This window comes from Phocoena sinus, chromosome 8 (assembly GCF_008692025.1).
Source record: "Phocoena sinus isolate mPhoSin1 chromosome 8, mPhoSin1.pri, whole genome shotgun sequence".
Taxonomy (NCBI): domain Eukaryota; kingdom Metazoa; phylum Chordata; class Mammalia; order Artiodactyla; family Phocoenidae; genus Phocoena; species Phocoena sinus.
In genome coordinates, this window is record NC_045770.1 from 78995225 (window position 1) to 79007895 (window position 12671).

The window sequence follows — 12671 nt, forward strand, 5'->3', positions numbered from 1 at the left end:
CTCCTCCTCTTCTTTCTTGTTCATTTACAAATTTTTTAAAAAAATGTTAAGACCATTCTTAAATTACAAGCCATACCAAAATAGGATCCTGAACAGATTTTGCCAGCATGCTGTAGTTTGCCCATCCCTCCTTGAGAGGAAGTATTTAACACAGCTTCTCAATTACTGACAAATGCTGCTTGTTATATAGAGCTGATTCCAGGGGAGAATTTGGATAAATGTGGAGCCTCCTGGGAAGAAAGGAATAGCTCAAATGCCAGCCTTTTGTAATTAAATTATATTGAAGACTGTCCGATGGGTTGAGATGCTCCCAGCTGCAATGTGACAGCTAGAAAGTATACCAAGGGCTCCAAATTTGAACTGGCTATGAGAGAAATAGACATCTGGATTGTTGTCCTGGACCCTTACATGGTTAAAGAAGAGAACTGACCTTCACATGGTTCATGACTAACTAAGCTAGTTGAGTATAAAGATTATGCTTTGGAATTAATGACTAAGGGTATGAATATATTCTTGGAAAATTATACTCCTCAAAGGAACTCAGGTAGCAAGCTCTCTGTTTTACTCATAGATTATGCTTTAGTAACAATCACTCAAAATCTCTGTGGCTTAACAAGATAAAGCATTATGTATCACTTTCAATTTGATGGATAGCTCCCCCAGATAGCTCTTTTGTACAGCTCTCCTACTGTACAAGTTCTCCTACGTGATCAGCCAGGGATCCAGACTCCTTCCATCTTATGATGTCACCATCTTTAATGCATAACCACGTCTGCCATAGGAGGGGAAGAAATAGCTTGGGCAAGCATTCAGGGTATTATGTTCAGGACTGAAATTGCCATCCATTACTTCCTTTCACGTGCATTGGTCAGAATTTATTCAAATTCTAATTTATTCTAATTTCAAAAGAGGCTAGGAAAGATAGCTGTCCTATGTGCCATGAAAAAGAACAATATTTTAAAATATCTATCCAGTCGTGGTCACGCTCCCTTTACCAATATGTTGGGTATGGGACAGGAGCTGGGTAGCATATGTGTCCTCTGCAAATATCTGGATCAGCAAGAGTGTAACTAGAGTAGCCACAAGTATGTACAATAACTTCAAATACCAGTTTTCATTAGTGACTTAAATAGGAATGATGACATACAGAGATTAGCCTAGAAACTATTTTAGTTCTTGAGTTCTCTCTTTGTTTGGTGTTTGAAACCCAGATGTAATCAGTCTTTTTGAACTGAGCAACCTCTGGGGGTTTTCAGAAACTAGAAAGTAGAGAGCAAGAGAAACAAAACATCCTGCCAAGTTAGACAGATGAGGGCTTGAGCAATTTACTCAAATACTATATTTTGTGACTTTGTATACGACCCAAGCTGGTGAAGTAGGCCCTACTCCTTACAAATATGTGAGGGTGTGTGTGTGTGTGTGTTTACAAATATACTGGAATAATTTATTTTCATCTCAACAACATGTTAAGGTTGATTTTCTCAGCATGATCTGAATGCACATATTGGTATATGTCTATTACTTTCTCATTTTTCACACCTTGACTCTCAGTGTAGCCTAAGAGTAAACGAGAATTTAGCGGCTACATTATGCTATTTGACCCTAATGGTGTCTAAAATCCCGAATCCTCTCACATGTGCGCGATATCTCTGCTCTTTTGTGCTTGCACAATTTGCTGTGGTGGTTCACACTTGCTGTTTTACAGCCTCCAGCATTTTTCCTTCCCTCTTATTAGTAATAACAATAACTTAAATTTGAAATGAATCAGGGTAAAGGGAGAGATTATAATTAAAACGCTATTCTCTTCCTTAGTGTAGACATGGGCATACAGTTAAGCATTTAGACTCTGTTTGCCCAGAATACTTAGTTTTATGCAAAAGAAAGTCAGATTGAGAATAAAAATGGTCATCATTTTCATCCCAGAAGTGGTCCTTCCTGAGGGCTAAAGTTGTTCTTATTACCTAGATAACTAGATTGGACTTATTCCTATCTTTTTTGCAGTAGTTTCCCAGGTCACTCATGATTTGAAAGTTGATATCTTTCAAATATTCTTTCTTATTAAGAATAGCCAGGATTGCACTCTGTGGTGTGTGGTCTAAGGATATGTAAATGATATACACTTCAACCCCAGTAGAGGACTGATATTCTTTTTTCATTAAAACTATTTTTTAAAAAATTTGTGGCCTATCAATCCACACAAAGTAGCCTTTTTTTGTACCTGGTTTCTGTCTAATAATTTATTCCCTAACCCATTCTGTTTCATTTCATTCTGTTGGATCCGTAGACATGACAAATGTGTCCTTAATATTGCCATCAAATTTTGATAAATATATTGCTATCTATAAGGAACATCTTTTTCCTCTCTCATAATTTTTAAGACGTTTTTGTGACCTCATATGAGCAAACATTTCATGTGAAATTTTTTAAAAATTAAATTTTATACACATACTCATCTCCTTGTGTCTTTTTTTCACCGTCTTAAGTGAATCTCTAAAAATTTAGAATGTCTACTTGGTCCAATCTGGAAAAGAACTTGTACAATTAACCCAAAGCGTCAGTACTGAAATTTGAGTGAGTTACTCTTTGTTACCTACTTCTGTGTAACAAATTACCTAAAAACATAGTGACTTAAAGCAATGATAAATATTTATTATTTATCACATAATCTGTGGGTCAGGAATTTGGGAGTAGCTTGGCTGAGCACTCTGGCTCAAGGTCTCTCATGAAGTCATAACCACCTATTGCCTGAGGCTACAGTTACCTGATAGCTTAACTAAGGCAGGAAGACCCATTTCCAAGGTGCCTCACTCATGTGGTTTGCAAGCTAGTGTTGGTTGGAGGGCCTCAACTTCTCTCCACACTGGCTTCTCCACGAGGCTACTCAAGTGACCTCATGACATAGCCACCAGCTTCTCCCAGAGCAATTGATCCAAGGGAGCAAAGAGGAAGCTTCAGTGCTTTGTATGACCTTATTTTGTAAGTCACACACTGTCACCTTCATTATACTTTTTTTTGTCATACAGACCAGCTCTGATTCACTGTGGGAGAAAACTACACAAGGGAATAAATGCCAGGAAGCAAAGATCATGGGGGGCATTTTGGAGGCTGACTATGCAGTTAGTGAACGAATCTGGTTAGTGTTCAACAGTGCAGTTCCTTTAACCACCTAGCCAGTGAATGGGCCATGTAGGCTACACACTGAAAGAGAGTGTTGTTCTATGTGGGAGGAAAGTACATGCGATGCACTCAAGGATTTTTTCAGACTACGTGTAACATGCCTCCTCATTATAATCATTGCTCTATTGAAACATCATTAATTAAAAGATATAAGTGGCTGTATCTCTCACGTCAGTGTAGAAAAACATACTTCTCTAAAAGCAGTCCTCAGCTCTCTCACTTTTCACAGACTCAGACCTGAGCTACGTACCCTGACTCACTCCATACAACCGACCACAAGCTGTTTCCAACACACAACCTTAATATGGCATTTTGGTATTATTTCTTTGACTATGACCTTGGCCCCATCCCTAACTAGATGTCAGTTTATCCCTCTAGCTTCATCTACCCACATATCCTCAAGGACCCATATGTGAGTCCTTTAGAGACAGGAGCTCCTGGCCAAAAAGGAAAGAACTAGTATTATTGTTGACCCTATGAGATATGGAGGCCAAGCAGTACTGCTTCTGTACCCCAGCACAATCATGTTGTTCTTAGTGAGGAAAATGTATACCTTTCCCTTCTTCTGGGCAGAGCACATGCAAGTGTGGGCAGGGTGGGGAGGATAAGGGGGCATGGTGTTCTGTAGTACCATGATAGATAGCAATTTCAGGAGTTCTGGGAAACCATGTAGACAGCAGGGATTTTTATGGAAATAGGAAGAAGTAGAGAATGCTGTGAGGTTCCTTCAAGGACCTTCACGGACAGGGGTGTGGATAAGGGGATTCATTGCAAGACAGGAAGAAATAGAAGAAATTACTTGTTAACTAAAAATGGCATACTTGCTCATAAGCATACGTGAGAAATTCCTCACAGACTCCTGGGAATAATTGGGAGACAATTTGAGAGAATCTGGAAGTTCTGTGTGAGCAGGTCAAAGCAAGAGTCATTAAATTAAATTTTACAGTTATTAAACCTCATTTTTCCCACAAGCCCACATGGTCTGGAAGATCTTAGAAGTAGTTGTGCTGTGTGTCAGTTTTGTTGAGGAGATGATCTGTTAGCAGGTAGCTGGCTCTAGTTCCTGAGTGGAAGTCTGGCCAGAGAAGCAATCATAGCATTATGTCCTCTTAGAATATCACTTTACTGATTGAAAATTACTGTCACATTTATTACCTCAGCTGATCTGCACAGAAATCTGTGAACAAAGGGCTATTCACCCACTTATTACAGAGTTGTCAAAAATAAAAATCCTAAATGTTAAAAGCTTTGTTCAAGGATGTGTATTTTATAAGTAATAGGCTTGCAGTTGCAACTTAGAATTTGTGACAAGAAATCCTAGGCTCTTTCTGTTATAACAGTGGTTTTCAAGCTGTGCTCACTAGAGCCCTAAAATTCCACAAATCTGTCTAAAGAGAAATTTGGGGGAACAAGAGAAAGAGCACACAACCAGAGAAGTATTTATTTTAAACAAAATCTTTATGGCTAATAAAAAAAAATTAAAGCCCCTGCACTGAAACACACTATCTGGTGATGCAATCTGTCAACTTGCCTGCCTGATCCCCAGGACTTTCCTGTATCAGAGTTACTCCTTAGATAAGAAAGAGTCTTGTTAAAATACAAGACTTACATTATATGTCATCAATCTATAAGTGTAACATGGCAACATTTCTCTGCTACCACCCTTAGTAAACACCTGTTATTTTTGTCTGCTGCAATCCTCTCCTTTCTTTTGGTAATACCACACTAAATTTCCTTGAGGAAACTATCCCTCTTCTATTTTCAATCTATATAGTTAAAACAGGACTGAGTCACCTTCTGTTTCTAGAGTTATGTGTTTGATCCAGATCTGTCAATTACTAACTGGTAATTATTTGAGAACTTAACCCTCTAAGTGATGAAGGAATGGGTACATGACTGAAAGCATGGAGCCTACAGACACCTTGGAATAGACACCATTCTCAGGATCCATGATCTCAGGGAGCTTCCAGGAAGAGGAAGGGGGCTATCCTGGAACAGTTGGGGGGAAGATGAAGGCATAAGTGGTTCTGAAAGAGAAGTCAAGGAACAGTGAGTCATGGAGAGGCAACAGCAGGCAGCCGGTCTCCTCTAACCTGCCCTGTGCCTTGTTGGGTGGATCTGGAAGCTACAATGAGATTCCCCCCACCCCTAAGTTTTAGGTATAAATGAATAGAGATTCCTTATAAATGTTAAACATTGGAATAGATCAAATCAGAGACATATTCACAGTCAACCTTAAAAAGAAAGAATGGTGGGCTTCCCTGGTGACGCAGTGGTTGAGAATCTGCCTGCCAATGCAGGGGACACAGGTTCGAGCCCTGGTCCGGGAAGATCCCACATGCCGCGGAGCAACTAAGCCCGTGCATCACAACTACTGAGCCTGCACTCTAGAGCCCGCGAGCCATCACTACTGAAGCCTGCACCCCTAGAACCCGCGCTTTGCAACAAGAGAAGCCACCGCAATGAGAAATCCACGCACCGCAACGAAGAGTAGCCCCCGCTTGCCGCAACTAGAGAAAGCCCATGCACAGCAACGAAGACCCAAAGCAGCCAAAAAAAAAAGAAAAGAATGATGTCCAAGCCAACAGAATATGACTGCAACTTTAGCTTAATGTATTCACGTTTCACTTAGAAAGGAGAGGGTTATTCAGCCAAATGTAGGAAAAAGGAGTCCTGAAGCCAATGAGGCTGGGCCCATATAAGCAGTGTGTCTAGGCAAGAAGGTCACCTCCCACTGGCAAGGTCTATGATGGCAATGGACCTCCATCAGTGAATAGCTGGATGGATGCCATTAATCTCTAAATCAGAAAATGAACTCTCCTCCGGAGTCTGTGACCGCCAACTCTGATATGATATGGGTCCATGTGGGAGAAAGAGCACTGCCCAAGTGATACGAATGACTAGTCCTTTCAACATTCATGTTGCTTGTTGTAAATCAAGTAACTGAAATCATCAATGTCAGTCCTAGTCTCTGGGCTTAGCAGATGTGAGTCTGCCACTCAAGAAGGCTCTCCTCTCAGAGTCAGAGCCTGGGGGCCTGTGCATGTGTCCTAGCCCCTGTGAACACAGGGCGTTCACTAAGGTAACTAGGCTGCTCCAACCCTAACCTGCCTCTCCTTCTCTCAGGACTTACTAGCCTTCCTCAGTCTGTTAAAGTTTCCACATAGATGCTTCTTTCAAATAATGTGCATGTTATATTAGAGCCAAGAGGGAAAATTTGTGGGAAATATACAGGGGCTTGATGGGAATGGAGTGTAATTGTTCACAGGCCCTGAAATGTACTCTAGTCCCTTTGAAGGGTGAAAGAATCATCCTTCCACATCATATCAAACATATTAAAATGCACCTACAGACCACTTAAATATAACTTTACCTAATTTTTGAAACTTTTAATAATATTGTTTTTGAAATTATTAATATAAAAGTAATACATTTACATGATTTTATTTATGATTTCTGTGTAACTACACTGTACATTACTGAGAAAAACTCTATTAAAAATTGCTTAACAAGTAAAAAAAAAGAATGGGTACATGACCACCTACACTGGGTCAGTGAGAGTCCTACCCAGGACTCTGCTAGATCCACCAGTTTTTAAGCTGGTGTGTTGTAAGCTTAAAGGTGTTGGTGGTTAATTCTGTCACTATATTCTGAGAGCCAACCTGAGAAATGAGGCAATACTAAAGAGAGCACACTTCAGAAGTGGAAAAAGACAGATGATTGGTGACGAAGTGTGAATATCTGGATGCAGTTGTGCCTGGAACTATACTTTAAGGAATGTGAACTAATATTCATCTATTTGACTGACTGTTTTCTCCTTACATACTTTTAGTTGGGTTTTGATCACTTGTAACCAATTAGAGTCCTAATTCACCTGCTGGTCATATAAATTAATTCCAAGTTGTCATTGATTATTATGCTTGGAAACTTACTCAAATTTTGATTTGCATTGTCCATTACAGATGTTGTTCTAGATCAACACCTATGAGACATTACTACAGATCCCATGGATATTACAAATTATAGAAAACTGTATAACCACAAATGATAACCTGGATAAAATGAACCAATTTTATCAAAGACACAATTTGCTAGAACTCACATAAGAAAAAATAGATACTCTGAGTAGGACTATATCTATTAAAGAAATTGAATCAATAATTAAATAAGCTTCAAAACAAAAAGCACCAGGCCCAGATGGGTCACTGGAAAATTCTGCCAAACATTTAAGGAAGAAATTATACCAAATGTCTATAGTTTCATTCAGAGAATAAAAGCACAGGGAATATTTCCTAACTCATTCCATGAGACTAACATTACCTTAAGAACAGACAAAGACATTTCAAGAAAAGAAAACTACAGAGCACTATCTCTCATGAACATAGATTAAAAATTTTTTCAACAAAATATTAGATCAGTGGTTGCCAAGAGAAGGGATGAATAGGCAGAGCACAGAAGAATTTTAGGACAGTGAAAATGCTCTGTATGGTAGAGTAATAATGAATACCTGTCATCATACATTTATCCAAACCTATAGAATGTATAACACCAAAAGTGAACCATAATGTAAACTATGGACTTTGAGTGATTATAGTATGTCAATGTAGGTTCATTAATTGTAACAAATGCACCACTCCAGTGGGGAATGTTGATAATGGGAGGATGTGTATATGTGTGGCTGGGGATTGTATGGGAAATCTCTGTACCTTCCCCTCAATTTTATTGTGATCCTAAAACTGATCTTAAAAAAAAGTCTTAATAAAAAATGTTTTTAAGCCTGTCACTGTAAGATAAACAACTGACAATATTTGTTGCCATTCATGAAATTTAAGCTTTTAAGCAAAAAACTAGGGTTTTGAAAACCTTGTATATGTCACTGTGAGATTAATAGCTTCCTAACACTTAAAGATTTTTCTCATGAGATTAATGATGATATTGACAAATTAAACTATTTGATATCCTATCATGAACTATGTCAGCATTTGAGAGATATGCATAAACCAGTTAACCAAATTTATTTAGATGATCACTACATGATATTAGAAAATCATTCAGAGGTTAAAAAAAAAACAAAACTCTTTCAAAGCACAAGACCAATGTAATAGATGATTAGAAGTCCATTGATACAGTTCCAGGTTTCATTTTGCAACCAACCTTAAGGAGCTACCATTCTTGTCAACTTTGGGTAAAATATCAAAGAAGATTGTATGCAATATTTTTTCATGTTCTTCAACCAAAATTGTATATCACAACAAACTGAATGCAGAAGCCTATGTGACAATGTAGCTTTCTTTTAGTAAGACAGATATTAAAGAGGTTTACAAAAATATAAAACAATGCCACTCATTGCACTAATTGACTTTGTATGTTTTGGCAGTATTTTTTTAATTAAAAAAATGTTCTTTATGTTCACAGGCAATGAATTTTGCTACTCTTATTTTTCAATGACTTAACATATTGTTAAAATTTATGCAGTTTTAGTTTTTAATACAGTAAATATAGATAAGTATAACTCACATAAATAAAAGTTCTTGGGATCCTCAATAGTTTTTAAGAGTGTAAAGGGATTCCAAGACCAAAAATGTTTGAGAACCATGACACTATCTATTCTATTTCTCAAATATAAAACAGATGTGTTTACAGTTCTGTTCTCAGGTAACTTGCCTCTCAGAGTGCAGGGAAAAACTAAAAAATAGATAAACAAAATACTTATATTTGGAGAAAATGTTTTGGACTAAATAAACCCAGGTTTGTGAGGGAGACAGGAAGGGTGTAACTTTCACTAGACTGGCCAGGGAAGGCTTCCTTTTTTTTTTTTGGAAAAGTGACAATGAAGCTGAGATGTGAAGAATAAGTTGTTAGTAATGCAGCAAGCTGAGCTAAGAGAACAGTGATTCAGGCATGGGGAATAGCAATGCAAAGACCCCGAGGTAGTTAAAAGTTTGGACTAGATTCCAGAACTGTATCGTTCCAAAGCCTATGCTTCTCTTTCCTTCTCATAAACCACAACTGATTTTCCTTAGGCCAGCTATGCTCTGGCCCTTGGAACCTTCCATCTGGAAAATGGAGCGGAGATTGTTTTGATTCTTCCTAAGCGATGGCTTCATATTCAGTTAGTTGGCAGGTTAATCAGAAGCTTGCAAACAGCCTTCCATGGCTCTAAGGAGCAGCGCTCTCAAGAGCTAAGCTTGTCAGCCGTGCCAGGAAACTGCTGTTGCAAGAAGAAGTAGGAAAAGGGGGGAATTTAATTTTACAGGGAGAAGACTTAAATGGGACCTATAAATTATGTAGCTATTTTTCTATACCTTGGTCCCAGTCTGGAATTCTTCAAAATAAATGATTTGAGCCAAGTTCACTGTGGTTGCAAACATTACATGGTGTGCTGTTGTCTCTAAAGCGTATGTCTTGCTGACTAGGCATTTTGAAAAACTGCTGTAACCTTTTGAAGACAGTGGTGGTTCCCAGGGAAAGTGTTCTCTCATTTCCCCCCCACCCCCCAAGATGCTCGTGCAGGGACCAGAGGCAAAAAGCTAAATGACATCTTGTAGTAAGTGAGGGAAACTATAAGCATTATTTCACTAAATGATGGGATTTCCTTATATTTCCAAAAGTCAGAAAGTAATATATTCCCTCTCCTTCTGGAGTAAGCCTTCATAAAGCAGGAATTGGGCAAATATGAAAGGAATACATGAGTCAGTATCACATTGCAGACATCCATGTTTAAACACTAGATACAGATGCAGGGGGAGAGCACGAAAGAGAAGGCACAGGCTGGTCAACGTGACACAAAAACAGCTGGGTGACTAGGACAATTCAGGCAAATCATGTCTCTGATACAGCCCGACAGTCAAAAGAGCCTGTGTCCATGGCTGCTTTTTGTGTAGGGAGAAGCACTGGTACTTTCTCCTATGATAGATGAGACAATTGATCTTAGGCTTCCCCTCTATTCTTCTCTGATATCTTTTCCTTCATAAAAAGGTATTTATTCTCAGAGTTTCAATTGTTACCCCCATACCAGTGACTCAGTTATTTGTCTCCAACCTCAACCCTCTGAAAGTTGCCATCTTTGATGTTTGTCTGCTGGATATTTCAACACATCGCCACATATCCAAAGTGACACCACAGATCCAAAGTCAATGCCAGCAGCCTGTCCTCAATGTGGATGTCATCTTCTGTCTTCCTATTTTTGCACATGGCTGCTTTTATTTTCCAGTTTTGGGGAGTCAAATCTGGAGGCTGTTGATGGATTGTATACATTTTGCTCACATCCAACCTGCCAATACCACACTGTAAATAACTGGTGGGGCTGACATTTAAGCCTTGAGCCAGGAGAGTCTGGAGCTTGTGAACTTAAATCCAGACATCCTAGTATGGTCCTGAGGAAGTCACCTTGAAGGCAGCTGGGCTTGATTCTCTGTTCCAGGACACAAAGAGAGCAACTCCAAGATGAGATTCCTTAGAGTGAAAATCACCTTAAAGGAAACACCCTAAAAGGGAGATTCATGTCTTTCAATTGGCTAAACTCCCTGAAATGGACTTGGAATTTTAATTTTTTCCTGAGGAGTTAGCTATGTCAGTTATTCCTTTAAAATGCCTTTCATTCTCCTTGCCATCCCTACCACCAGCAGAGTCTAAATTTATATTATCTCACATATGTTTTGTTCATATAGTCCTAGCTGTTCTCTCTGTTTATAATCTTTACCCATTCCAAGCCATCCTGTAAACATGACTGTTCATGGCTATCTATTGCTCAGAAATCTATAAAGTCTCCCTCTTTTTTTTTTTTCTGTAGTACGCAGGCCTCTCACTGCTGTGGTGTCTCCCGTTGCAGAGCACAGGCTCCGGACGCACAGCCTCAGTGGCCATGGCTCACGGGCCCAGCCGCTCCGCGGCATGTGAAATCTTCCCGGACCGGGCCATGAACCCGTGTCCCCTGCATCAGCAGATGGACTCTCAACCACTGTGCCACCAGGGAAACCCTAAATTCTCCCTCTTTTACTGCCTCAACTCCTCCTGCATGAATTGAGTAACTGTTAGTTGAGGCAACTCTGGTTTTAATTACTTCCCAAATTTAATTATTTGCTTCAATGCAAGCAGCCTGGGAATCTTATAGTATGGACATAATTGTTCCTTCTGCTCTTTAATCAAGCTTTTTTCTCCTGTAAAGAATATCTTCCTCACATATACTCTCACATCTTTGTATCTTCTCTCACTTCTTTCTGTTTTTATGAAGTGCCAAGGATCATTATGAAAAAAAAAAATCAGTCTTTGGAGGGGAGAGATAAAACACCTAATGTATTGTAAAGATGAATACCCAGTTACAGAGTAGAGGGATTCGTTTTAGTAGTGATTGAGCTACTCATATAATCTACAGAGTCAATGTTTTTCTCCAGAAACTTATGCCAGAGTGTTGGGCAGAAGTAGTGGTTAAAAATAAAAGCGATTCTGCTAAAATTTCTATTGAGATCTTGAATGTGATGCTTCAGAGTCTCTAACAAAGGACAAGGGAGAATAAAGAATAAACTTCAGAAAAAGTGATGGAAATATGGTGAAGGCACACAGTGGGGAGCATGAAGCCAACAGACTCACATCAGGAAAGGAGGAGAAGCTGAGAAAACAACAGACGTGACAAGCAGGGATATCGTGGCTCAGAATGCATGCGTTTGTGAAGTGAAAATGGCTGGTACCCTGCCGTGGCATGGAAAATGCTCCCTTCCGTGACACTTGCCTGAGGAGATGGCAAACATTCTAATGTTAGCTAAAATGAATGAATTCACAAGCAGTGGAGTTACTCTCTGGGGACCCTATAAAGTAGTTGGGAAGGAGTTAACTTCAAAGAGCACTACAGTTCCCAGGATTCTCATAATTGTGCTAGTGAGAATAGAGTTAGAGAAATTCAGCATTGCTACTGGGGTTGTGAAATGATTTAACCCATAAACTAATGAGGTGTAGGAAACAGGAGGGAAATGTGAGGTTTATGTAGGGTGACTACCTGTTTCAGTTGCCAGGAGTAGCCCTAGTGTGTATGTACCACCCATAACTCATAAAAGTGTCCAAGTATGGAGGAAACATTATAGTTTTTCACCCGGTTTTTCCTTCCATAACATAATATTCACCTTTTAAAAATTATTATCTATTTTATACATATTAATGCATATATATGTCAATCCCAATTCATCCCACCACCACCACAACCACCCCCCACCCCCCCACCCCCGCCGCTTTCCCCTCTTGGTGTTCATACTTTTGTTCTCTACATCTGTGTCTTTATTTTGGCCCTGCAAACCAGTTCATCTGTACTATTTTTCCAGGTTCCACATATATGCGTTAATATACAGTATTTGTTTTTCTCTTTCTGACTTACTTCACTCTGTATGACAGTCTCTAGATTCATCCACGTCTCTACAAATGACCCAATTTCGTTCTTTTTATGGCTGAGTAATATTCCATAGTATACATGTACCACAAGTTCTTTATCCATTCATCTGTCGATG